General features: G+C 45.7%; 1 long non-coding RNA gene across 1 annotated transcript; it reads right to left on the bottom strand.

Annotated features, from left to right (window-relative positions):
- Window positions 1-572: 572 nt before the first annotated feature.
- Window positions 573-24,943, bottom strand: LOC135975326 (uncharacterized). Its single transcript, XR_010592246.1, has 4 exons — window positions 24,853-24,943; window positions 14,002-14,156; window positions 4,352-4,487; window positions 573-3,520 (listed from the first exon to the last, which is right to left on the bottom strand). It is a non-coding gene; the product is annotated as an uncharacterized LOC135975326 (long non-coding RNA).
- Window positions 24,944-25,172: the final 229 nt, after the last annotated feature.

Here is a 25,172-nt window from a genome sequence, read left to right as displayed (position 1 = left end):
CGCAGCCTTAGCCCTGTCACAGACCCTGCAATCACTGTAGCCTCCCTCACATTTACTTCCTCACCCATCGCTTGGCGCTCCGTGCAGCCTCCCCAGGAGCACAGTACCAGCCCGCGGCGGAGCTCAGTGCTGGAGCCTCCAACTCAGCCCTTGGCACTCTGCGAGGCACTGCTCCCGGCTGTCCCCAAGCTGCCCAACTCTGCCAACTTCTCGGGAAAGGCCGAGCACGGCGTGCCCAGTGCCCGGCCCCCGCGCAAGCCCCATGGTGCTACCAGTGGGTCTGAGGTGTACACAGCCAGCCCCAGCCCCACCGTGAGTGCCCAGCACGCTGGGCAAAGTTTGCATGGGCACGTGGGAGCAGCCATGGGACCCAGCTGCTTGCGGAGCACCCCAGGTGTGCTGGCTGCAAAGGTGCCCCATGGGGACGCTCCCCTTCCCACAGCTCCCTGGGACTCCAGCCCCCTGGGACTCTGGTATCTGCCACTGCTTTGTGAGGCAGGAATAATCCCCCTTTCTACTCCCCCAGCGCTTACCAGCTCCTGGGTCAGAAAGGGGCTGCGTGGAGGCATCCTTCTTGGGGCTGCTGCAGCCCAAGCCTGGATGATGAACCCAAGGCACTGAAAGTGCCCAAAGACACCCAGGGATGGTGCTGGGGCTAGGCAGCAGACCCAGGCAGCTTCCTCCTGATGGACTGCACTTGCTTTCCTAGCCTGCAGATCTCCAGCTCCTGCTCTCACCTGCCTCCCCTCTGGAGCCACCACATGTCTTCCAAGTGGTGCAGCGGGCCGCTTGCAAGGCAGCTGGGCACCAGCAAAGGCCACCACACATATGGCAGAAATAGACAGGCGGGCCAATATTCCCTGCTGTGTCCTTTCCTGAGGCAGTCAGCTGGGGGGGCTGAGACACGAGACCCCTGCTCCCCAACGCAGTGTTTCTGATAACTCTTTGCATGTGGCATTTGACTGGTTAATTGATAACACCTGCACGTTCAAATCACTGTATTGATATGCACAGTGAAGCACAAGTGGCATCTATTTAAAAAAAATTGTATGCAAAATATAATCTATTTTTAAAGTTATGGGTTGAGAAATGCTGCTCTAGACCATCCTTGAAGGGTGTTTGTCTAATCTGTTCTTAAAAATCTCCAATGATGGGGATTCCACAACCTTCTGAGGTAACCTGTTCCAGTGTTTAACTATCCTTATAGTTAGAAAGGATTTCTAATATCCAACCTAAATCTCCCTTGCTGCAAAATAAACTGATTTTTTTCTTGTCCTACCCTCCAGAGACATGGAAAACAACTGATCATGGTCCTCTTTCACCTATTTGAAGACTTATCATGTCCCCCCACTGTCTTCTCCTCTCTAGACTGAACACCAAATTCTTTCAAGCTTTCCCCATAGGTCACACTTTCTATGCCTATTATCGTTTTTGTTTCTCTCCTCTGGACTTTCTCCAATTTGACAACATCTTTCTTAAAGTGTGAACTGGACACAGTAGTCCAGCTGAGGCCTCCCTAGTGATGAGGAGGGAAGAAGTTAGCCAGGACCAGGGAGAAATCAGTTCCACAAGCCCTCTGTATTCAGGCTACAATTGCTTAGAAAGGGTCAGAAGGGAGAAGTCAGAGGCAAGAGGATAGGAACTTGGGAAAGTGCTCTGGGACCTTTACCAACTCTCACTTGCTCTTAAACCAGTGGTCTTCTAGTTACAGCTCAATTATATGAATACATAGTATAATCAGTACTTGTATAATATCACTACATACAACCTTTCACTAGCTCCAAATGCCCTTAACATTGCTTTAAAAAACCACACACAAACAAAAAAACAACAACAGAGAATAGCCACAATACAGAAGAATCTTCAAGCAGTGCAGAGCTGCCATAGCAGCTCCTACTTGGCAAGAGGAAGGTCTGTGGAGGCTGCTCCTAATTGACTTGAGGTTAGACGTAAAAGGTGGAAAACATGGCTTATACTCATAGACTTTAAGATCAGAAGGGACCATCGTGATCATCTAGTCTGACCTCCTGTACATCCCAGGCCACAGAACCTCACCCCCCCACACACACCCCGCTACCACAATAGATTCCTAATCTCTGGCTGAGTTACTGAAGCCCTCAAATCACGGTTTAAAGACTTCAAGTTACAGAGAATCCACCATTTACCCCTGCAAGTGACCTATGCTCCATGCTGCAGAGGAAGGTTTGAGGCTCCTCAGTAAAATCTTAGGACCAGATCCTCAACTTGTGCACATTTTGTAGCTCTATTGAAGTCAATGAGTTATTTATACCAGCTGGGAATCTGGCCTATAGTGCCAAATCCTGCAGGATTTACTCAGTCCTTTCTCAGGTAAAATTACCAGTCGAGTCACCAGAAATAACTTATGTTTGGGTGGCAGGATATGGATTCATAAAGTCACCCTAAAATGATAATACTGGCTCTGCCTGTATGATAATACACATTCCTCCTTTGCTTCTGTATCTCTGTCTCATCAGTAATTCTGTGCAGCTCAATTAGGTATGCAGTCACAATAACTTTTAACATCATTATAAGGGCAAACAAACATGCCGCACATTATAAAACTCTTGCTGCTGTTCAGATGCCCAGGTGGCCATTTACCGCTAAAGATGTACTTTTTCATTAATGAGTTATTGCTTTTTATCAGGCTGCACTTTCCGTACGAGAAAGAATCTTCCACCCCAGGTAAAACGGATCTTGGGAAATCTCATTTAAATTTCAAGGACCTCTTAGGGATAGTCGCTAATGGTTATGCTAATTGGCAGAGGGTCTGAGTGACAGTTATGTCCGGGAATGATTTGCAAATCACATTTTCTTGGAGCTTATTAGCAGACTCATTAACTGTACAACAGTACATTACTTTCAGAAATTCAGATCTAAGCAGAAAATTAAAATTATTTGCTAAATGACCTAATAAAATTGAATAAAATGTGCTGAGAAAATGAAAACTAAAGCGAATCAAGGCTTCAGAATTTGGCCAGAAATTATTTCCATTTACAGTTGACGTTCACCTCCATGTGGGAGAACTTGTACACTATATATAGTACATTAAAGGTCCATTTGGAGATCACATCAACAGTGACAACAACAAAACCAGGACGCCACAGCCACTGTTAAAATTTAGAGAGAGAGAGAGGACAGTTGGGAACCATGATGTTATTCTTGCAAGGCAGCTCTCATCCCTCTCAATCTGCCCCTGCAATTCCTCTACATCCCTCCTCTCTCCTCCCAGCCTCCCCATCAGCTGATGAATGCATTCAAAGAAACAGCACCCCCTTAGTTCCATGTTCTTCAGGGAAATCCACCTGTGGAACCCACTGGCGTCAAAGGGATTCTGTGCAGGTGAAGGGTCCAAGTGGGCAGATCTTTTGGAAGGTCAGGGCCTTACATTTTATACTTTTCAAAATATTCACTCCCCTCCTCACTCAGCCATGGATTTCGAGGGTCTGGTCGCACTCTATTGGCAGATCTCCGGAGGGGATGGAATGTGCTTTGGAGTCTCCTGTAGATACATCAAATAACACGGTTTCCAAGCTGCATTGCAGTAAATTTATCTGTAATCCAGTTTATTTGCCCATATGTTTAAAATGTTACAAAACTGACAGGATGCTATTCAAAACACAGGCTGCGACTCGATGTATGTTCCCCATATCTTTAGAATAGACTGCATTATACCAAACTACTTGGTGCCAAGTTGTCAAAGGGGGAATCTAAGGGGTCAACCATAAAAACAATGTATGCAAGCATGACTTCTTCAAAGAACACACTAACAAACATTTCCTAACACTTGCCAGGTAATTGCACACCTACTGGAGACACCCAGCTCTGCAGTTTTGCCTCACAGGCAGATATTTCCCTTCATTTCTGTCCAGAAAGCACCAATTCTGTTTGGATTTCAGGTTCAAAGTCTCCAACTAAGGGCTAGTTTACCCAGCCATGTAGTTCAGATTATGGGGGTGTGAATTGTTGCATGCACTGGTGTGCTGTGCCGTAACTCCCGCAGGGACATGCTGGGGTGTCAGCTTAGTCCTATTTAGAGAGGACAATGCTAATACAAACTAGGCTCTTTTCGTTCATGCCTCCAGCATCCACATGGGGCGTTACAGCGTAGCACTTTAGTGCCCACTGCTAGTCACACCTTCATAATCGGAACTGTAGGGCAATGTAGACAAAGCCAAAATTCAGTTGTATTCACTTGATTGTGTCCTAGGCCAGTGTGAAACAATGCATTTCACATGATTTGAATGCAAAACCATACAGTGAGCCATGATCACTCATACCTCAGGTCAATTTAACACCGAAGGACTTCATTGGGAGTTAGGTGCCTCAATACCTTTAAGTATCTGGAACATTGTGCCTTGCTTTGAAGATCTGGCTCTAAATGATAGTGGTCCAGTTTTAACGTGTTCCGTGCTCCAAGTTTCCCAGCATGTTAAGTGTACTGTTAATCTATATGGCACACCTGCAACCTGTTTTATGAAACATAAGAAATACACTGCAGCAGTTATTTCCCAGTATGCACAAATAGCCATGTTGAACATTTAAGGGGGAGAGAGGGAAACCACCTGAGATATTTTGCCTTGAAGAAAAAAGAATCCCTTGAGAAATGTTCAGTTTTCCAAACAGTAGCTCTCTGTGCTATTCTACAATTTGCAAGTGTGTTACTTAAACAAAGCCCCTGATTTCCAGTTCTATTCTGTTCCCAGTTCCGCCTGCTGTATCTTTAATATCATCCAAAAATACGTTAGGGGGACTGGGGAAATACAATGGTGCTCCCAGGTGCAGTAGCTGTCCAAAGTTCAAAGCATCTTGCATTGACACGGCAAGAAAACAGCCAGTGTTCCAGGCTGCCGAGTGCTCTAGATGGAATCAATGTGTCACCAGATGAATCTGCAAGTCATGCTTTTGGGCATGCCTCGCTTTTAAAACAGTCTATATTAATATCTATGAATTTAGTGCTAGTGAATGGTGCTGGACCGGCAGCTCTAGAGAACATGATCCTCCCTGTAACCAGAGAATAACTGTGAACAAGCAAAGTGGCAATGCAACCTTCGTCACACCGCTCCCATCAATATGCCTCAGTCCAGACCTGGAGTCACCACCGAGAGTGTGAGAGGGTAAATCACTTGGTCCTTGGCTTCTCTCCTCAGAACAGGGTGATAATTTTATGCTATGGTTTTCTGTTATCTAGGAACTGGGAAGATGCCATCAAATCAATTCACAGAGAACACTGAGCCGGCACCAGATGGGAATAGCTTTTGGCGACTGCTAACCTGATCCAAACTCAAAATGCAGGCCTACAGGTGATAGGAAACTGTATTGCTGTAGAGCTATCTTATCCTTACCACAGGTTTGGAGGTTTGACCGTCACTGCTGTCAGGAATCGGACCTCCCCGTGAGTTCAGTTTCCCCCAGCCTACACACTCAGAAGATTCAGTTTTCCTGGGACTTATGCAAACAAGGCACTGTTGAAGTGATTGAACGGGATGTGTGCCTTTTCCTTCTTCAAACATCTTGTGCCGCTTATGGTGCTGCCCTTTTCCATCAACTCAGTTCCCAGAATGTTTGATTCAGTGTGAGGGAAGGTAAACCAGACCCTGTAGGAAGCTCAGGGCAGGGATGGGCATATCTATTGACACATAGGCTGCAGGCTACAGCAAAAGTACTGGAGTAGTTCTGATTGGCTGCTGATCATTTAAAGAGGGAGCTTTAACCACCATGAGCCACACAGCTTAGTTGAACCCGCTCCTCGTTCTAAACTGCCAACTTGTACCTTAAAAATACCCACTGTCTCCCTCTTTCAGCAACCGAAATAGCTCATGTCACTGACTGGACAAGGCAAAAAGGAGAACTATCTGGGCAAATGTGTCCCACTCCTATGGAAACCACATATTTTCCCAACATGGGACAGTGCTTAATAGGCACAACTGAGCTCCCTCTATGGAAAAAAAGATAGATTTGTTATTTTCATCTCAATGGTTTTGCTGGAAGCTTTCGCCCTCTGAATATAATGATGTTATTGTAATGTATACATTGCATTTCACTTTAATATCATCCAAATTTATGCTGCTCATAAGCTGGTAAACAACTCCCCAAGTGAGAGTAAAAGAGACCAGTTTCTTCAACAGCACTGGTGGCAAGGGGAAGGGAGTTTTACTAGCTAAAAAAAGGTGCTGCATGTTCCATAATCTAAGTTTCTCACCCCTTCCTATTAGTAAAATGGAGGAGGAAGGCATCTGTAGTGCAGACCCTGGGGAGATTGTTGTCATTGCAACATAACATACAGTGCTGCAGCAAATCAATAGAATTTGCATCACAATATGTAGTTTCCTAGCAGTATACTGCAAAACATTGCACTGTTATTAATAATTATTTGATTACAGTAACACCTAGAGTTTTCACCCAAAAGTGGGAGCTCACTGAGTTGTGCAGACAGTGTTTACAGTCTCAGAAGAAAAAGCCTTGGGAGATAGGGAACAAAACGATGAAATTATTTCAGTCAGAGTTTCAGGGTACTTGGCCTATCCAAAATGAAGCCATATATTTATGAGCCTAAATATGAATTTTGGAGACTAATTTCAGCCTCCACTTCTTTAAAATCTTGGCCCAGGTCTCTAACCTTGGTTCTGACATGGACTTAATTATGCCCTTGGGCAACTCACCTTCCTATAAAATGGGGATATGGATACCTATTTTATAGGAATTTTTGTGAGGCCTAATTAAATAAGGAGTGTACAGTGCTAGGAAAGTGCAAAGTATTAAGGCCAGTGAATGGAAAGAACAGAACTCAGAAGTCGCCAGCACCCAGCCATGTGCCTATTACTTAAGATCATGCAGCCATGGGACCACATACTCATCTGTTTAAGGAACAATTGCTTGCTTTCACAGAAGTTTTGTGAATTTGAAAAGAAGCAAATTTTGACTGAAGCCCTCCTCAAGATCACTATATCAGCTAGCTCCCATCCCTATAAACTAAATCCCTACACCAAGTTGGAGCTTTTCCAATGCTTTAAGATAGCTTATCTGGTTTCTAAACTTGGCTGTTTTGAAATTTTTGGGCAGATCCTTGGCTGATGTAAATCAATGTCACTCCCAACCAATGGAACCGATTCAATTTACACCAGCTGAGGATCTGATACCTTTTACTGATCTATATGGAGTAGGGTTTGGTACTGGCACCTGTCACTCTGGTGTCAGAGCACTTCCCAGATTAACTCTATTGGCATAGTGAAATCAGTCAGGCATGCTATCATCAGGAATAATTTCTCTTCTCTTTTTAGGTGGAAACTCTGTTTTGGGTTAGGTTTCTTTTTCTCTCCACCCACCCTCCCCATCTCTGCTCCCCACGCTCCTTGGGATTAGAATTGTAAATGTAATTCTGGTTATGGTGGAAAGGGTCTGTAAGTGAGAGAGGTTTTGAAGTTCTGTATTAAACAAATTCATATCCTCAAGAAATGAGGAAGAGTAATGTACAAGAGAATACCCTTTCCCTCCTCTTTTAGCCCCTCCCCCACATTTATTGTTTTTTTTTCTCCCAAAGTGGGTGTGGGAAAATTTAAGGATATTTGGAATCACTAAAGTGCTATAAATGGTAAGGATCTCCCAGGACCATGGGCTGAAGACTTAAAAATTCACCATGTTTTAGAAAAGGCACTCAGAACATCATAATCATGGAATCAGACAAAAAGAAGGGAAAACAAAGGGACTGAGCATGTTGAGTAACACTTAATTGCCTATAAAATACAGCAGGTACTTGTCTTTTAAATTTGTTTACATCTTCTTGATTTTCAGAAGTGAAAAACCGGTGACATATGGATAGCACTCCATATGGTGGATGCAGAAACTAGATGAAATTTAGGACTGGTGTGCACAGGTATGGGGTGTGTGGGGGTACAAAGACCCTCTGCACAGAGGTCAGGCACAATCTCAGTTCATTTGCTCCTATCCACAAGCACCAGGAGACCCTCGTGCTGACAGCAATGCTAAAGCCTCCGTAGGTAACAGGGCAGCCAAAGGGCCTGCTCCCCCACCTGCATTGGCCAGGGAAGTTCAGTCAGCATGGCAGGAAAGAAAGTGCATGCTGCAATCAATAAAATGGGGGGGGGGCAGTAGTCATCTAAGCACTCACTCCCCCAGAGTCACCACAGCAATGGCTCCATAATGAAGTCTGCATGGAGATTTGCACTTGACACAGGACTAAAATCCCCTTTTCACCCTTTAGCTATTGTGTTTTGCTCCAAATATAGCCCAACAGCTCTTTGAATGGTTCATCATAGCTTAGCGGCGCTCTTCTCTGCTTCTTCTCCCCTTTAATCACTACCAACTCAAGCCCTACTTTCCTTCCTCAGCACATAGCCCCATTCACCCAACATGTTCCTCAACCGTGCATGTACCCTCCCTAGCCTCTACTGCTCCCTGACATCCCTCAGGTTCTCCCCTGGCTCTCCTCCCACAATCCTGCTTCCTCTAGGTCACCCACCCAGATCCCTCCTAGGCCCCCCAAAACTCCCATGTCCCCCACATATTGCCTACATGTGCTCCCACTCAACATGTTTCCCCACAAGCAACCATAGTCCCCCCTGTACCTCCTAACTCCTCCTCCACATTCAGTTTTGAACTTTGATATCTACCAACATTTAGAGACAACAGCATTGCAATGTATAATACTGATACATCTCAATTCTGTTCCAGGTTGAACATGGTAGGAACAAGAGAAGTAGGAAGCATGGATAGTGATATAGAGTGGGGCAGTGGAGAGGGCTGGATGGATGAGGGGGCAATCCAGGAAGATGGTGAAAGGGAGGTAGTGGAGGATGAGAAGGAGAACTGATGAGCACATGGGTTAACATGGGTTAACTGGTTATTTCCTTGCTTTGCACAGTTCAGTTGGTGGGCTAGGCAGTTGGACAACCCTAACTGAAAATTGACCAAGTGCTGTGTGCAAATGTACGAGTAGGATGTAAAAAATCTTGCTCCAATCCCTGCAAGCTGCTTACTGATGCCAAACTTGCACTCAGCCTCAATTTCAAATATACACAAGATAGCATTAGACACAGTGCCCAACTTAGAGATCAGTCCACACCTATGTGGGTATTAGATCAGACTCCCGACTTCCCCCAAATATGGGTCTGGGACATGAGCGTCAATCTCTGATTTGACCCATTACACAGACAGGCTTGAGTCACAACATTTGGATTCAGGTCTGAAATTCCCCAAAGTTCTGATGGGATCTGGGCCCATCTCTACTCTAGCCAACAAAGAACAAGCCAGTGGATGGTAAGGAAACGTGCAACCAAATGTAATCACAATTCAAATTGAGAGATTTCACGAACTGCCATCTATATGTCACTTTCCTCTCTCTGACAGCCAGCGATGCCCCTCATTTACTACTGGCTCAGATTTCCATGCTTGGGGAGGTTGGGGTGGGGGCACCGACAGACAACTTTATTTATTTCAGAGGGCGTGTATTTCCAATATTTAAAGTATTGATATGCCAAGATTTTTGCTTTCCTCTGAAGTAAACATGCTAGACATTTATGATGTTCAAGATTCAAAAGATCCAGCAGGTCTGTTTCAATAAACACCTAAAATTTCAGCTGCTTCTTCGAACTTTCTGGACAAGGTGGTCGCATGACAATTTGTATGCAGTACCCTTTAACCCAAGCTATTTTCGCACCCCTGGATCATCCAAGTCCTGGTAAATTTCCATTTGACTGCAAGGCAAATTAGGTTCTCAGCAGCACCTATGAAAAAAATCAAGCCACTAATAGCTGTAAAGTGTTTTGAGATCCTCAGATGGAAGATCTCTGCACAGGAAAATTATTACAGTACGTCAATAAAATGGTTAACTTTGTAACATAGTCTAACAGGAGTCCCTCCTGGGATCTTACTTATCTCCCAGTCAACACCAACTTTCCAGCTCTTGCCAGTACAGCAAAACCAAGGGCACCAGATAACTGCTACCAGTTTGCTGTACTAGCTCCAATTTTGCAACATTTCAACTATACTCCATGTGTGTGATGTTTTACGATGTATTCTCCCTGCTTTCATGTTGTGCTAGACTGGCAGTTTTAGGAGTGGCAGTAGCTTGGACTGCACCCCTAATTCCCAGTGCACTGCTTTTAAAAATGTATCCTGAGTACTAGCAACCCATCATTTGGGCTCTTAATTCTCTGCTGCTACATCTTTCCTCTGGGTTTCTGTGTCTGTGGCAATAAAAACAAGGCAATAATTTTACTCCCATGATTGCGGTACTGAAGCTTGTTTTTATCCCAGTCTCTTATCTTCTCCATTCAGAGCCAATGTATCTTATTACTTTGCAGCAAACATGGTCAGAGAGATGAAAGATTCTGTCATATATTTTCTCCTTCATATTAAACCACAAGGCTTTATCCCTCTCTTTCATTTTTCAATCTTAGAACTTCATTGTTTCCGACTATCTCTTCCATATTTGAATCTCACAGTGATTTCTGCTTTTTGCCTTTTGTGTAGATGCAAGTATGTGCTTTTCACAATTTATCCACTTTATTGAAACAAAATGAAATTGGTAACACTTTAAAATAACAGACCACTGAATGCTGGTTCATTGGTTATTCTCTGCAATAACCTTCGTCTGGAACACGTAGCATTATGCAGATACCAAGATAACATATTTTCACGGTTTGCAATATTTCTATGTACACGTCTTACCTGTTTAACTCAATAGCCGAGAAAAGGGGCCTGATCCTGGGAACACTGACAACTCCCAATGGGCAAAATCCTTCCCACTCCTACATGATTATGTAGGGTGAAACCCAGGGATTCATGCACTTTCACTGCAGTGTTGTAGTTGCAGGCTACAATTAGGCCATCTTGACTCTCTCCCCTACCCTCAGTGGAGTACGGCTCAGCTGAAGATGAGGATTGAACCCCTGGATGATTATATTAACAGTTTAATTAATTGCCCACCCTTTCTTCTCCCTTCAGGTCTCTTAGGCTTTTTCTTTTAAAAATAGGTTTTGCCCAAACAGGTTTGGGAGTTAGTTGTATCCTGCTAGGGCAGAAATGGGAACCAGCAGATATGTAGTGTGCAAGCTCAGATTAAATAATAAGATGCCTTGCAGAGGAAAATAAGATGGAAATATCAAGTCCCCAGCTGAGTAAAGGAGAGGGGCCTGACTGCAGCTCTAGGCCACTAGTCACATTTGTTGGGGGGTAAGCAAGCAGTGGGACCCAGCGGAATTCCAGCTGGCACTTGAGGAGTGAATGCTGGAACAGGGACTCCACCATCCTTTGAAAGGTCAGTGTAGAGGGAGGGGCTGTTTCTCCAACCCTGTGGGGAATCTAGTGCCAGTGGTTGCAATAGCCTAATCCTAATGTAGTGCTTTGCCCTCCATACTGCAACCAGGGAGGGACAGAAGCTCCCTGCGAATTGGAGCAAGAGGGACAGGAGGGGGAGTGAGGGGAGGTCCTGAGACTCAATGAGGCCAGGAGGTTGGCTCCAGGCTGGGAAGGAGGGTCCCAGGGGTTCCTACTTGCTCCCAGGCCCATGCCAGACCTTCTGGGTCCCGCTCCCATCTCTCCATCCCCAGCCCAAGCCCAAGCCCAGGCCCTGCAGCCAGCCACTGCAGCCCTTCCAGAGCTGGCTTTCATCGTCCCCCCACTCACACACACACACACCCCTGTGAGAGTTTACACAGGGGCACAGCCCCAACAATATTTCCAGGGCAGGGGTGCTAGCCCTCCCTTATTCCCCCACTTCTGCTACCCCAGCTGCAATAGAAGCTGCAGGCCCTCACAAAGAACAGCAAAGGGGGAAGCTCCTTGTGTTCTTTCAGGGCACCCACACAAAACCAGCCCAGCCTGTTCCTTTAGGATATAGGATTATCCTAGTAACCAAGGGATCTTTCTCTAGTGCCCTAGGTTGTTTGCACAATCCTGGGACCCAATCAATTAGCTCGGTCTATTGATTTCAATGGACTCTGGATCAAGTCTCAAGGGCCAGATTTTTTTTAGGCACTTGAATACCTCAAGTACACAGGGTGCGGATGCCTCCTTGCTACAGATGCACTCTGGAGCAAGCCTCACTGGCGGGCCAAATTCACGTGGTTGCTTTGCAGCCACTTTGGCCCAGATCCTCTAAGGTGTTTAGACCCCTAACTCCCATTGATTTCAGTGGGAGTTCGGTGCATAAATGCTTTTGAGGATCTGGGCCTTTCGTGCTAGCATTGGTGGCACGAAGCGGCCACAGGGCAACCATGAATTGCGCCCATTGAGAAAAACATCCTGGGTCATGTTTACTGCAGTCATTGCTATTTACGATTCTGTTCCACCCCAGAACCTAGAGAAGTTTTGAGCCTCTCTATCTAGCTGAAGTGTGGACTAAGGATGGAACTGAACCAGTTCAGAATATTTGGTACAATAGCAACTCTTCAGATCTTTAACTAATTAATGTTAGCATGGTAATAAATACTGCAGTAGCATTAATTGCTTGCTAACAGCACATACTACATTTTTAATAAAAATACATAATATTTTACTAAAATGTAATAATATCTTATAAATACCATGGAACAGCAGATACACTGCAAGAATGGAAATAATTTACAATTGTAATAATTTTCACAATAAAGTGTGTACTAATATAATGATAAACAGTAGGGTAATAAAATGTAATACTATATACCATACAAACATTGTGAATGCCATGGTGATGTTAATGGGCATACACTGCTAATCAGGATCACCTACCATCTGCTCTTTGATGTAAGTTTAACATACTGATCCTACAAACACCTATGCACATGAAGCCAATATATATTTATGCCTGTATCTGTAATTTTCACTTCATGCGTCTGAAGAAGTCAGTTTTTTACCCACGCAAGCTTATGCATGAATAAATCTGTTAGTTTTTACAGTGCCACCGGACTCCTCGTTGTTTTTGTGGATACAGACTAACATGGCTACCCCTCTGTTACTGTTTTCAGGAAGTCACACTAAGGGTACGTCTACACTTACCGGAGGGTCCGGCGGCAGGCAATCGATGTTCTGGGATCGATTTATCGCGTCTGGTTAAGACGCGATAAATCGATCCCAGATCGATCCTGGAAGTGCTCGCCGTCGACGCCGGTACTCCAGCTCAGCGAGAGGAGTACGCGGCATCGACGGGGGAGCCTCCCTGCTGCGTCTGGACCCGCGGTAAGTTCAGACTAAGGTACTTCGAATTCAGCTATGTTATTAACGTAGCTGAATTTGCGTACCTTAGTCCGAAGTGGGGACTTAGTGGGGACCAGGCCTGAGCCCAGAGGGATTACTTGTTCAATGGGATTGCTCACAGGGGTAAAGTTACATATAGGTGGGAGTGCTGGCAGGATCAGGTCTAAGGCTGAGTTTCCAATTGCAAGGGGTGTCCATATACATGTCTGCTGGTTCATCAGATAGCAATAAAGAAATACAAGTTCCCAATTTTTTAAAAACCTTGCTACAGATCTCATCCTGCCCCCAAATGCTCTCACACGTGTTTTGTTTGTGTTTCCCCCTTCCCCCAAAGCATTTTCCTGGTCTATTAGCATCCTTGATGCTCCTGTGCAGAGGTGCATTACCTCTAATATGCTAGAATGACAACAAGCAAAAGCAGTTTGATGTCCCGATGGTTAAATCCATAGGAGACCTATAGTATTTAATGAATCCCCTATGGAGAACTCCACATTAGCCATGGTTTAATGCTCCATAATGGCAGTGAGTAATTTATCCACAAGCAATAGAAACTCCTAGTTCTCTGTGCATTAAGAGTTATTTATGAGGTAATTTTAACAGTTTCACACTGGCTGGTCATTATGTTACTGGATGTTTACCAATGGCAGTTGTAGCAGAGGAGGAAAAATACTTTCCTTGTCACTGGCTTAGTAGTAAACAATGATACAGTGGCACTTTATGTGTTGGTGTGGCTGTTTAGAAAGAGGGCAGAGGCAACAGCTGCATGAAACAGATCATGAATCCTCTGACCTTAGGGAAGTTCTGCATCAGTATGGCTCCATCGACGTCAGTGGAGATACTCATTTATGCCTGTATTAGAGGCGAGTCTGGGCCTTGATGTCTGAGCTCAAGACCCTTGCTGGGAAGTGACCCTGCCTTGGCTTGAAAGTAGTGCTGGGTAAATGCTGCAATAAAACAAACAAACATGTTTTCATGTTTTCAAATGAATTTGCTGCTTCTGTGATTGCACTTGCTTCTCAAAACGTTAGCAAATTGATTTACAGGCAGGAAGTAAAACAGCACATTTATTCTGGTGCTGCTGAATATTGTGGGAAGTGAATGTTTGAATTCCTCATTGCAAGCATTCCCACTGGAAACAGAGGCCTAAAGCTATACCTATACTGGAGTTAGAAGGCATAATTTCCTGCTTCAGTAGATGTACCTGTGGTAGCTCCGATTGAACTAGCGCTCTAAAAGTAGAGGTGTAGCCACAGCAGCGCGAGTGGCTGCAGAGACTAGCAGCTTGAGTACATACCTATGGTTTCAGACAATTGTACTTGGGGCTGCTAGCTCCTGCACCCCTCAGGCTATTGCAGCTACACTGCTATTTTTAGCATGGGAGCTTGATCGGCGCTAGCGCATGCATGGCTATTCAAGCTGGAAATTACGCCTTCCAGCTCAAGTAGACTGCAGTCGCAGGGTGCGACGGCAACTCAAGTAGACATACCTGAGCTAGCTTTGAAATTACCTGCAGGGTTAGCTTGTGATGAAGCCTATGCTGCTGCAGCTTCATGGCTCCAGTATGCAAGCCAGGTTGATCAGAACTAGTGCTGGTAAGTCTTCTCAAGCTGCAACAGTAACCCATGACCACAGGGCAGACATATCCTAAGAGTTACACCTGTCCAGTCAGGAAGCAGAACCGTAACATGTGACCTCACCATAAAATCCTCACTTAAGAGCAGATGGTGCCTGGCCCTTATATAAGTGAGCAGCACTGTGGGAGGGCATAAGGAAATTTCACCCTGGCCTTGTACAATCTGTGCAAGGGCCAGGCAGAACTGCAACCCTGTGATCAAGGGTGTGCAGGAGCAGCTTTCTACCTCCACTCCAGGGTGCACAAGGGCAGGATGGAGCCCTGGCTCCACCACCCACCCAATGTGCTGAGAGCTAGCCAGTTATCAAGGCATATCAAAGGGCATGCTGGCCCTTTAAGGTGGGTTCCAGATCCAGCTGTAATCTGTTCCCAGCTCCTGCCCAGAGCAGGGGGATTCTGAGGAACCGAGGACTGCTGGGAAAGGGTAAGGTTACCATACATCCGGATTATCCCTGACATGTCCGGATTTGGGGGTTTTAAATAGCCGTCCGGGAGGACTTTGTAAAAATCTAAAAAGGTCCGGGATTTCCCTCCCAATGCAGAGTGCAGCTCGGCTGACAGAGCAACTGGGCCAGATTGAGCCGCTCACATCAGGGCCTCCAGCAGCCAGAGCCCCTCCCCTGCTCCCCTCTCCCCCACAGCCTCAGCGTGCCGCGCCGGAAGCGCTCTGGGGGGGGGACTGTGCACTCCACTAGGGGAATGCAGCAGCATGTCTGGCTGGTCTGAGCGGCACGGTAGGGAGGCTTGGGGGTTGGAGAAGGGCCAGGGAGTCCCAGGGGGCAGTCAAGGGACAGGAAGCAGTGGGGGTTGGATGGGTAGTGGGTTCCTGGGGGGGGTTGTCGGGGGCGGGGGTGTGGAGAGGGGTCAGGGCAGTCAGGGGACAGGGAGGATTGGATGGGCTGGGGGTTCTGGGGGGGCCTGTCAGGAGGCGGGGTTGTGGATAGGAGTCAGGGCAGTCAGGGGACAGGTAGGGGGTGGAGTCCTAGGGGGGCAGTTAGGGTGGGGGGGTCTCAGGAGGGGGCAGTCAGGGACAAGAAAAAGGGAGGCTTAGATAGCGGGTGGGGTACTGGGGGCGGTTAGGGGCATGGGTCCTGGAGGAGGCGATCAGGGGACAAGGAGCAGGGGAGGTTGGATGGGTTGGGGGTTCTGTGGGGAGCAGTCAGGGGGCAGGAAGTGGGAGGGAGTGGATAGGGGCGGAGGGATCCTGGAGAGGACAGAATCCTGGGAGTCAGCAAAAGAAGAGGCCTTGGGCAAGGAGCCGAAGAGGGGCTTGGAGACCTGAACTAGGCACTCGTGTACTTTTCCAGACTCCAGCAAAAGTGTCGGAGGAGGCTCCCTGCACTCCCCTGACCAAGGAGAGGCAGCCCGTGGTTCAGATCACTGGGACTTTGTTCCATTTGTTTCTATTTGAACTGTCACTAGCCTGGAAGGGGAAGAGTTTTTTGGTTTAGCTGGCGGTCATGTGAGAGGTCATCTGAGGCCGAGGCCACGCCTGATAGCAGAAAGCCAAGCCATTGCTATAGGGAGCATGCTGTACTCCCTAAAGAGGGTAGTAGCAGGGCAAATGGGCTCCACACCTGGGAGTTCCTGGAGGCATTCTAGCTCTCAGTGGTCCCCTGCAGGCATACAGGCTCTGCATCACCCCAGCAAAGGGCTGTACCAAAATGGCACACTATAGCCATCTGTGTTTGTTCTGTTCTCACTCAGGCAGGGGTGAGGGATAGCTCAGTGGTTTGAGCATTGGCCTGCTAAACCCAGGGTTGTGAGCTCAATACTTGAGGGGGCCATTTAGGGATCTGGGGCAAAAATCTGTCTGGGGATTGGTCCTGCTTTGAGGAGGGGGGTGGACTAGTTGACCTCCTGAGGTCCCTTCCAACCCTGATATTCTATGAAGATCCAGTGGAAGTCTTGTCTAAGTAAGGCTCTCAGGGAATGTCTGTAAGAGCAGCCCCTGGCTAAAATACCCACTTTGGCCCATGTCTGAATGTCATTTTCTCCTTACCTCGGTCAGCAGAGCTGTGGGCTGCAGAGAGCTGCTGGCTCCCCTCTGCATGGTGACTGTTGCATACACAGTATGCTGAGCCCTGGGCAAGGTCCTGTGTACATTGCAGCCAGTTCCCTACATACAATGGCATTCCAGTACTGAATGCTGGGGCAAAGTGGAAGTGAGCACGAACAAGGCTTTTCTTCCCAAAAGCTGTTTTGCTGTTGATGTGCAAACCAGAATAGAATCCAGCCTGCTTTCCCAGAGCTCTGGGGGCTCTGCCAACTTAGAGCTGAGCTGGCTCTGAATGTAGTCAGGGAGCAGATCTGCGGAGTAGGTGTTTGCATGACACATCCCCATTTTCAGAGGAGAATTGCATCAGAAAGAGTTTAATGCCCTCCCACCTCTGCTTCCATATATAAACTCCTTGGCCATCCACATGGATTTGCTGAAGTCTGATGCAAACCTCACCCATCAGAAGGAGCATCATCTGGCTGTTTGGATTCAGTTCAACTGGAAAACTAAAAATAAACCTCTCATCTCCTCCGGCCATTTCTCTGACCTGTTGGTTTTTGCCCCTGAGGGGTTCTTTCTTTTGAATTCTTTCCCTTCCCTCTGCCCTTCTTCTGGTGCCAGTTCTCTGGCATCTCTCGCCAGGCACATGTGGGGAATAAGCTTTATTTTGCCCTCCACACTAGCTGGTCGGATAGCCTCTCTCTCTTTGCCATCAGACCAGATTAGTGGCACAGGGGTGGACCAGCAAATCACAAGGCTGAGTACTATGCCATGAGCACTGGTCAGAGCAAACATCCCTTCTTCCCAGTGCAGAGCTGCTTCCTCCACCAGGCTGTCACCTAGACAATGTAGGTCACTTAATTCTTGGGCACTTACTGCTTTACAAAGACAAGACCAGCCCCAGCTCCTGCTGGTATAAGCCCAGGTGCTAGGCTTCCAAAATTGAAAGCCAGCCAGAGGAGGAGGCTGCAGCTGCTGAAGGGTTGGGAGCTGTGAGGAGCCAACCACCAGAAGGGAGTGGGTAAGGCTGGCTGACATGGGGGTGCACCCAGGATGAGCCAGTACATCACACTAACAGTCTACATGGGCTCATATGAAGCCCCTGTCCCTGGCGAGCCTCAGGAGGGTGATTGTGGTAACTGACTGCTCATTCCCACAGCATATCCCCTTTGGGGGCACAGAAGGCTGGACACGGATAGAAGGGGGTAACTTACAACTCCCTGTTCCAGCTCCAGTGAATCTGGCCCATTATCTAATCTATTGGATAGGTTAGGGTGATTTTAGCAGCCCAAGCCTCACCCAGACAGTGCAATTTATGACTATCTTTTGAAACCTGATCCTATTTATCCTGCTCAACTTGTACTACAGAGATGGGATGCACCCCATTGGTTTACCCACTGTGTAAGAACTGAACTGACCACTGAGAAGAAACCGCTGAGCACTGGCACTCATCTCTTTGGAAAATCTCATGGCAGAGGCCTTCTATGTTGTGGAGAATGAGGGAGATATTTATAAAAAAAGTTTTGGCTATCAAATGTAATTCAGTTTATCTGCATGATATTGTTCTGCCTGACCTCACAAAGTTAAAGGCACTGTTAGGAATAGGAAATAAAACAATGGTAGAGATAAGACACCTAAGGTAAATAACTTAAAGAGAATTAAGATAACAGTGGCTAGGCCATTAATTGGGAAGATATTGTCTTCCAGATGCCAGCAGGTTAAACTACTGTTTTCCCAGGTCAGGGCCTAGAAATCAAGGAGAAGGCATGTTAAGGCTGAGAGGAACCTACCCAAAACTTATAAGGAAACAATAAAGTAGATAAGATCCAGGCACACAGACCTTTGGTTGTTTTATCCCTTTTCTCTGCTTCCTATGTATCTTTAGGTGAATAAATTTGTTTTGAAGAAGCTGTTTGTGAGTCACTTTAATCATGTGCTGGTAACAGGCTTCTGAACGGAAAGGCCCGATAAGTGTCAGACACAGGTGGGCCCACGCCACTTTCCACAGCTCCCATTGGCCGGGAACAGCAAACCACAGCCACTGCGGGGAGCTGTGGGTGGCCATGAAAATTTAAACAAACGGTCTGGCGACCACCGTGGTGAACAGAGACCAGAGCTCTGGGCTGCAGCCCAAGATAGTACTGTGTGGTCCCACCCAGAGAGGAGTGAAGGTAGCAAACCCAGGTACCAGAGGGGTGCATTTGATTGGTGGTGCACGAAGGTCTAACAATGTAGCTTGGCCTGTAACAGTGACATCTGTGGGTTCGATATTTGCTCCAGGACTAAAACAATCATGTGTACAGCATGGCTGTCATGGCCATTTTAGAAACCCAGGTATCCATTCAGGATGCAGTGGTCAGAGGAAGCTTAAGTGATGATGGTGGCAAATACTGCAGTTATTTCAGATGATTTCTCAATGTGAAGAAGCCAAAATTAATGACCTCTTTTGAAAACAGTGGCCTAAGCCAATTGATTCCACCCTCTCCTCCCTTTCCATTTCCTCTACTCATTTCCTTTTGTCTTGTAACTGTTCTTCACCCAGGAAAGCTCAGCATGGATACAGCATCTACTACTGTTTCTTCTGTCACCCTGTTTTCTAGCTGGGGTTTGATAGGCACAAGAACAGAGAAAACTCAAAGTGCAGATGGATAATTCAGTAGCTAGGTCATGATTAGAAATTAGGATGCTCCTGGCTTCTCCCAATCCTTTTCCAGGGACTACTACACTGTGCCATCTTCCTGACACCCCACGATAGCTTATCTAGTGGTCTTCTGATCTCCCTCTACTGACATGGCTCACCATAGCAACAGCATTGGCAGAACTAACTGTCCCATTGGGGTGCCTCAGATGTGTTCTGAAGAGCCTCTAATGCCAATTAGTGCAAAAGTGGCAGTGGATTTTTCTCCTCCGTCTGCAGGCTATGAACTGAAGTGTGATCACCAACTCGAAGCATGCAGTCTAACAGCATGAGTATTGTCACATACACTACTATAAGGGGCAGATTCTCCATACACAAAAAGTTAGGTACGTGGCTCTATATTGAGTGTATATACACAAGAAACTTACCAATGCTGGTTATTCATGACACAATTAACCAATCTGTATGCACTCAGAATAGGTGCACACTTGTGTGTGTACTTTGCAGACTTTGGTTATGGTTGAGTATGGTTAAAAGCTGCAAAGTCAGGCACTCAAAAACTCACTAAGGTTGCAAAAATCAAACATTCAGAAGTTAGCAAATGCCAGAATTAAAGTTACCTGTGTTACCTTGATGTGTCCCCCTTGGGCGTATGCAGTATGATAGTCTTTAGTTACATGGTCACATACTACTTGAAAAAGGCAAGGGGCCTGTGGAAAGTGCACAGGATTGACAGCGCTCACTGAATGGGCAGCTATTCAACACTGAACAATGAGGATAAAACAATGTCTGTTTTCCAGGCCTTATTTACTGCCCACTATTCAAACTGTGCTAAAAAACACAATTATTAAATTAAATTTCCTCACAGGCTGGTCTATGGCACTCATCACTGTAATAGCCAAGTGCTTCACACACTAATACATGTGTCTTCATTTTTCAGATGGGGAACTGAGGTAAAAATTAATTTCAAATGCATCCACTAATGTTGGGTGCTCAATCTCAGAGGCCTATGGTCTGATTTTTCAGGGTACACTGCTTTCAACGTGTAATATGGAATATAATGCATAGTTCCTATTCACTTCAGTTGCAGCTGTGAGTGCTCAGCACCTTGGCAGATCAGACCCTAGGGTCTCACATTGGGCACCCAGAAAAATAAGCAACACAGTTAGTGGCCAGTTCCTCAACCTTGACTCCTCGTCCCAGACCCCAACCTGCTCATCCTAGTACCAGTTTCTTTCCACCCTCACTCAGAAACTAGTTCCAGTCTCCCTGCCTTGCCATCCTCCTCATCCCTATTCACTCCAGTCAGCTTCCTTCTTCTTGCTGCCTGGGCCCAGCAGGAGGCTCATTGAGAGCCTGGGAGAGCGTCTGCTTTCTCAGTTCCTGTGCCCAGTGGCATGCAGAATCTGGGAGGAGCAATTACAGGGAAAGTCCTGCTCAGCCCTGCAGCCCTGGGATGGCTTGTAACTTGGCCAAATATGGGTGGATTTTCACAGGAGCAGCAAAAAGCACATCCCTGACACCAGGGTGACCTCTCTACCAAATTTCCAGGCCGTGCTCCAAATCACATGGGCACTAGAGAGTCTCAAAAGAATGTTTAACAGTTAAAACAATGTATTTTCCCCAATCTCATTCTTGGAAATGGCTAAATGATTGTTGCTGAAGTCTTAAACACACAAAAATAACTCTCAGACTGAGCCAAGCACCTCCACATGGAAAATTTCAGCCTAAGCAGTTAAAGTTTGGCAGAGATTTAAGGAACTGAAAACAAGGTCTTATAATGGAAGTCTGCCTATATATTCAATGTGAACTTGACTCACAGCCCATTGAAATCAATGGAAACACTCCCACTAACTTGGAAGGGGCTTTGGATCAGTACATATATGCTATGAAGTGTACTATAAGCGTAGGGAGAAATTTTATACTTCAGAATGGATACTAACTCCCATGACTGGATCTATGTGAAACTCAGTGGCTTTGAAGTTCATGGGGTAGATCCATATATCCTTAGAGGAACTCTGGAAAGTCAAAGTAACTAACAAGTGTCACTTTCTTTGGCTATGAAGTCATAAGCCAGTCTAGAAGTCCATATATGTGCTATATGAAAAGAAGGTCATTATGATATCCCGGAGACACCTATCCAGCCTGACAAAGATTTTGGAAAAACTAAATTCCCAAATCACTTCAACAATAGTATGCCTGAATAAGGACTGTCAGGGCTAGATTCCAGCATTGTAAAAGAATTGAATTTAATAGACCAGAGAAAGATTGTAGGAGGAACTTTACCTCATTTGCTTTGCTTCTCCAATCACAATGATCTCTTGATTGCACTAAATCACTGATAAGCATGAACATACTAATTCTATCACTCCATTCAGCTGTCTACCCAGCCAATTCCATATAAAAAACACTAGCATGCTCTACACTAATGGTCATTAACACTGCAGTTTCCAATAGTGTTAATGCAGCATTTTTGAGCATTAGCAAGGTCCCCCAAGTTGTACTACAAAGCAGTTTTCTTGGAGGTCACAACATAGTCTAGAAGCTATGCTTTTATACTTCCGGACCTGAGCCTTATCCTGATCTCACACCAATATAAATCAGGAGTAGGTCAACTGAAGTCAGTGGAGCTGCACTGATGTAAAACTAGAACAGGAGTACTTGTGGCACCTTAGAGATTAACAAATTTATTAGAGCATAAGCTTTCGTGGACTACAGCCCACTTCTTCGGATGCTCTAATAAATTTGTTCGTCTCTAAGGTGCCACAAGTACTCCTGTTCTTCTTTTTGCGGATACAGACTAACACGGCTGCTACTCTGAAACCTGATGTAAAACTGGTTTCTGAGAGCTCAGAGTCGGGACATGTGTGTGCAGCCTCTGTTTGTAAAAAAGACCTTCAGAGTTTGCTTCTCCTATCACTACCCCAGAAAAGAAGCACTTTATTCTGATTTTTCACAGGCATAAATGACTACACAAAGTGCAAGGTTGGGGAGGAAAAAGGTCTGTTATATGAAAACTCTTAATATAAAATATTTTTGCCCAGGTTATTGGTTTTTCCCGAGAATCAAATGTAACAGATGTCTCCTATTCTAGCCATTTCCATATGTCCCCTGCAGAACTAACAATACTCCTTTTATTGATTCCCTCCAGCCTTTCTGCTCAAATTCAAGATGACCACCAAGCACATCCGTGAGCAAGTGGACCAAACCTTGACATCATAATAATAGAGGAAAGAGATGATGAATGGCGCATACACTCAGGACTATGCCTGTCAGCAGGATACCCGGAACAGACTTACTGGGAAAACCAGCAATTTGAAAGTCTTGTCTAGTCAAATTCACTCTGAAGTAATCTATGAACAATTAGATGTTGCAAGGCACTGATAACCTTGGAATAGCTTCAATAAACTATTTTCTTGACAGCCCAAGTAATATCAGTTTGCCATTTCTAGTTTTAAATGTATAAGTGGACCAAGATACAGAGGCTAACTCTCTGAATATTCTTTCATAGGGGCCCCATTAACTACAGTCAATGATTTCTGGGGCTCCAAACTTTACATTTATGCCTGTAGCTTATGAAGGGTTAATAAATGACCAGCAGATGTTAGGTAAAATTTTCAAAGTTGCCTGAGTGACTTCGGAGCTTAAGTCTTATTTTCAAAAGCAACTTTGACACCTAACTCCCAAAGTGCCTAACCTGCTTAAATGCTTTTGAAAATCCCACCAAGCACCCATCTGCATCTTCAGACACCTAAATACCTTTAAAAATCTTGCCTTAAGTCACTTGGGTAAAGTTTTCAATAGCACCTCTCATAGGCATGAGACAGACAAGAGCAATATTTGTTATAAGCATACCAATAGACAGTATTATAAATTATTATAAGACATAGTTATAAACAACCTATTGCATTCATCTGATGTTACAACAAATGCCTAACAATCTATTAAGACACATTAAGCACCTATATTATGTACTACTTAGAAGTAATATAAGTATGGACAAAAACCTCATTGAAATTTTTCTCGACTCTTATGACTAGAGCAATATTGTAGTAACGCAAGGTGTAAAATAATTCCATCTGCATATACAACATAGCCTCCCTGCACCATTCAACATAAACATCTACAATATAACCTCATCAGACACAAAGTTTCAGCCTTATGATTAGGTGCAGAATACTGAAAGACTGCAATAGTTTAGACCAGGGGTTGGCAACCTCTGGCACGTGGCTTGCCAGGGTAAGCACCCTGGCGGGCCGGGCCAGTTTGTTTACCTGCCGCATTCGCAGTTTCAGCCGATCGTGGCTCCCACTGGCTGCGGTTCACTGCTCCAGGCCAATGGGGGCTGCGGGAAGCGGTGCAGGCCGAGGGATGTGCTGGCCGCCGCGTCCCACAGCCCCCATTGGCCTGGAGCGGCGAACCGCAGCCAGTGGGAGCCACAATCGGCCGAACCTGCGGACGCGGCAGGTAAACAAACTGGCCTGGCCCGCACCTTGGCGAGTTGCGTGCCAGAGGTTGCCGACCCCTGGTTTAGACAGTGCTCAGGGGATCTGTAATGGAATACAGAGCTTTTAATCTCCAGGTCACCGGTTTGGATCCAGCACAAGCTGCTAGTGATTTAAAGTCCATGATCAAGTCCAGATTGGCTAGTCTTCTCATTTCACATAGGGGTTCTCAGAACAGTTCTTTGTGGACAGGCAGCCACATAATTAAAAACACCTCCACAATGACACTGTCTGGCACCAATATGGGCAGACTGAGTAGCTGTAATACTTGAATGGAGCATTGGTATCAGTGCATCGCTCACTGAATGAAGTTCATTCAGATCAAAGTTGGAAGGCTCCCAGCTGGTGGAAGCACATATGGGGAAGATTAAAATGACACTATCTGTGCTCTCCCTCTTCCATGATTAGGTGGAGCTTTTGTTTTGTTTGTTGTCAATGTGTTAGCATGACACTTAAAAAACCAAAACATCTCTGATTTTGCATTGACCTTCATAACAGGAGGCAGAACATCACAAGCAGCTAATGACTACATCGGCTGTCTTTAAACTGGTGACTCTTTTGATCTCTGGAACAGATCTAGGTTATGCACTGCCCATAGCCAGCTGATATACACGGGGTCAGAAACCATTGGGAGGAAGCAGGGAACAGTACTAGCATGTACACCTCTACCCCGATATAACACGACCCGATATAACACAAATTCGGATATAATGCGGTAAAGCAGTGCTCTGGGGAGGCAGGGCTGCACACTCTGGTGGATCAAAGCAAGTTGAATATAACGCGGTTTCACCTATAACACAGTAAGGTTTTTTGGCTCCCGAGGACAGCGTTATATCGAGGTAGAGGTGTATTTGTTTGACCTTACCTTTCTAATTGCAGTGGAGTGAAGGCCAGTGGAAACGTTTCCTGTGTCTGAATCTCAGCAATTTGAAACTAGTCAGCAAGATGCTATATACTGCGCACTAAAACAAAACAAAAATACAGTTAAATAAAAATCAGATCAGAGGGGATTTGCTATGGTATACATGGTGCAGAAGACTAGATGTACAGTGGAACAGGAATGATATATGAAACTTTTCACTCCTAGCTTGAATTAACCCAGCTCAGTAGTTACAGTTATTGTTAAGCATCTTTTGCATAGTACTGTAAAGGTACACAGCTCTGTGCAGGTTAGGTCATTGCCCA

This window comes from Chrysemys picta, chromosome 13 (assembly GCF_011386835.1).
Source record: "Chrysemys picta bellii isolate R12L10 chromosome 13, ASM1138683v2, whole genome shotgun sequence".
Taxonomy (NCBI): Eukaryota; Metazoa; Chordata; order Testudines; family Emydidae; genus Chrysemys; species Chrysemys picta.
The sequence above is the reverse complement of the archived record's forward strand: the minus strand, read 5'-3'. Positions and strand labels throughout refer to the sequence as shown.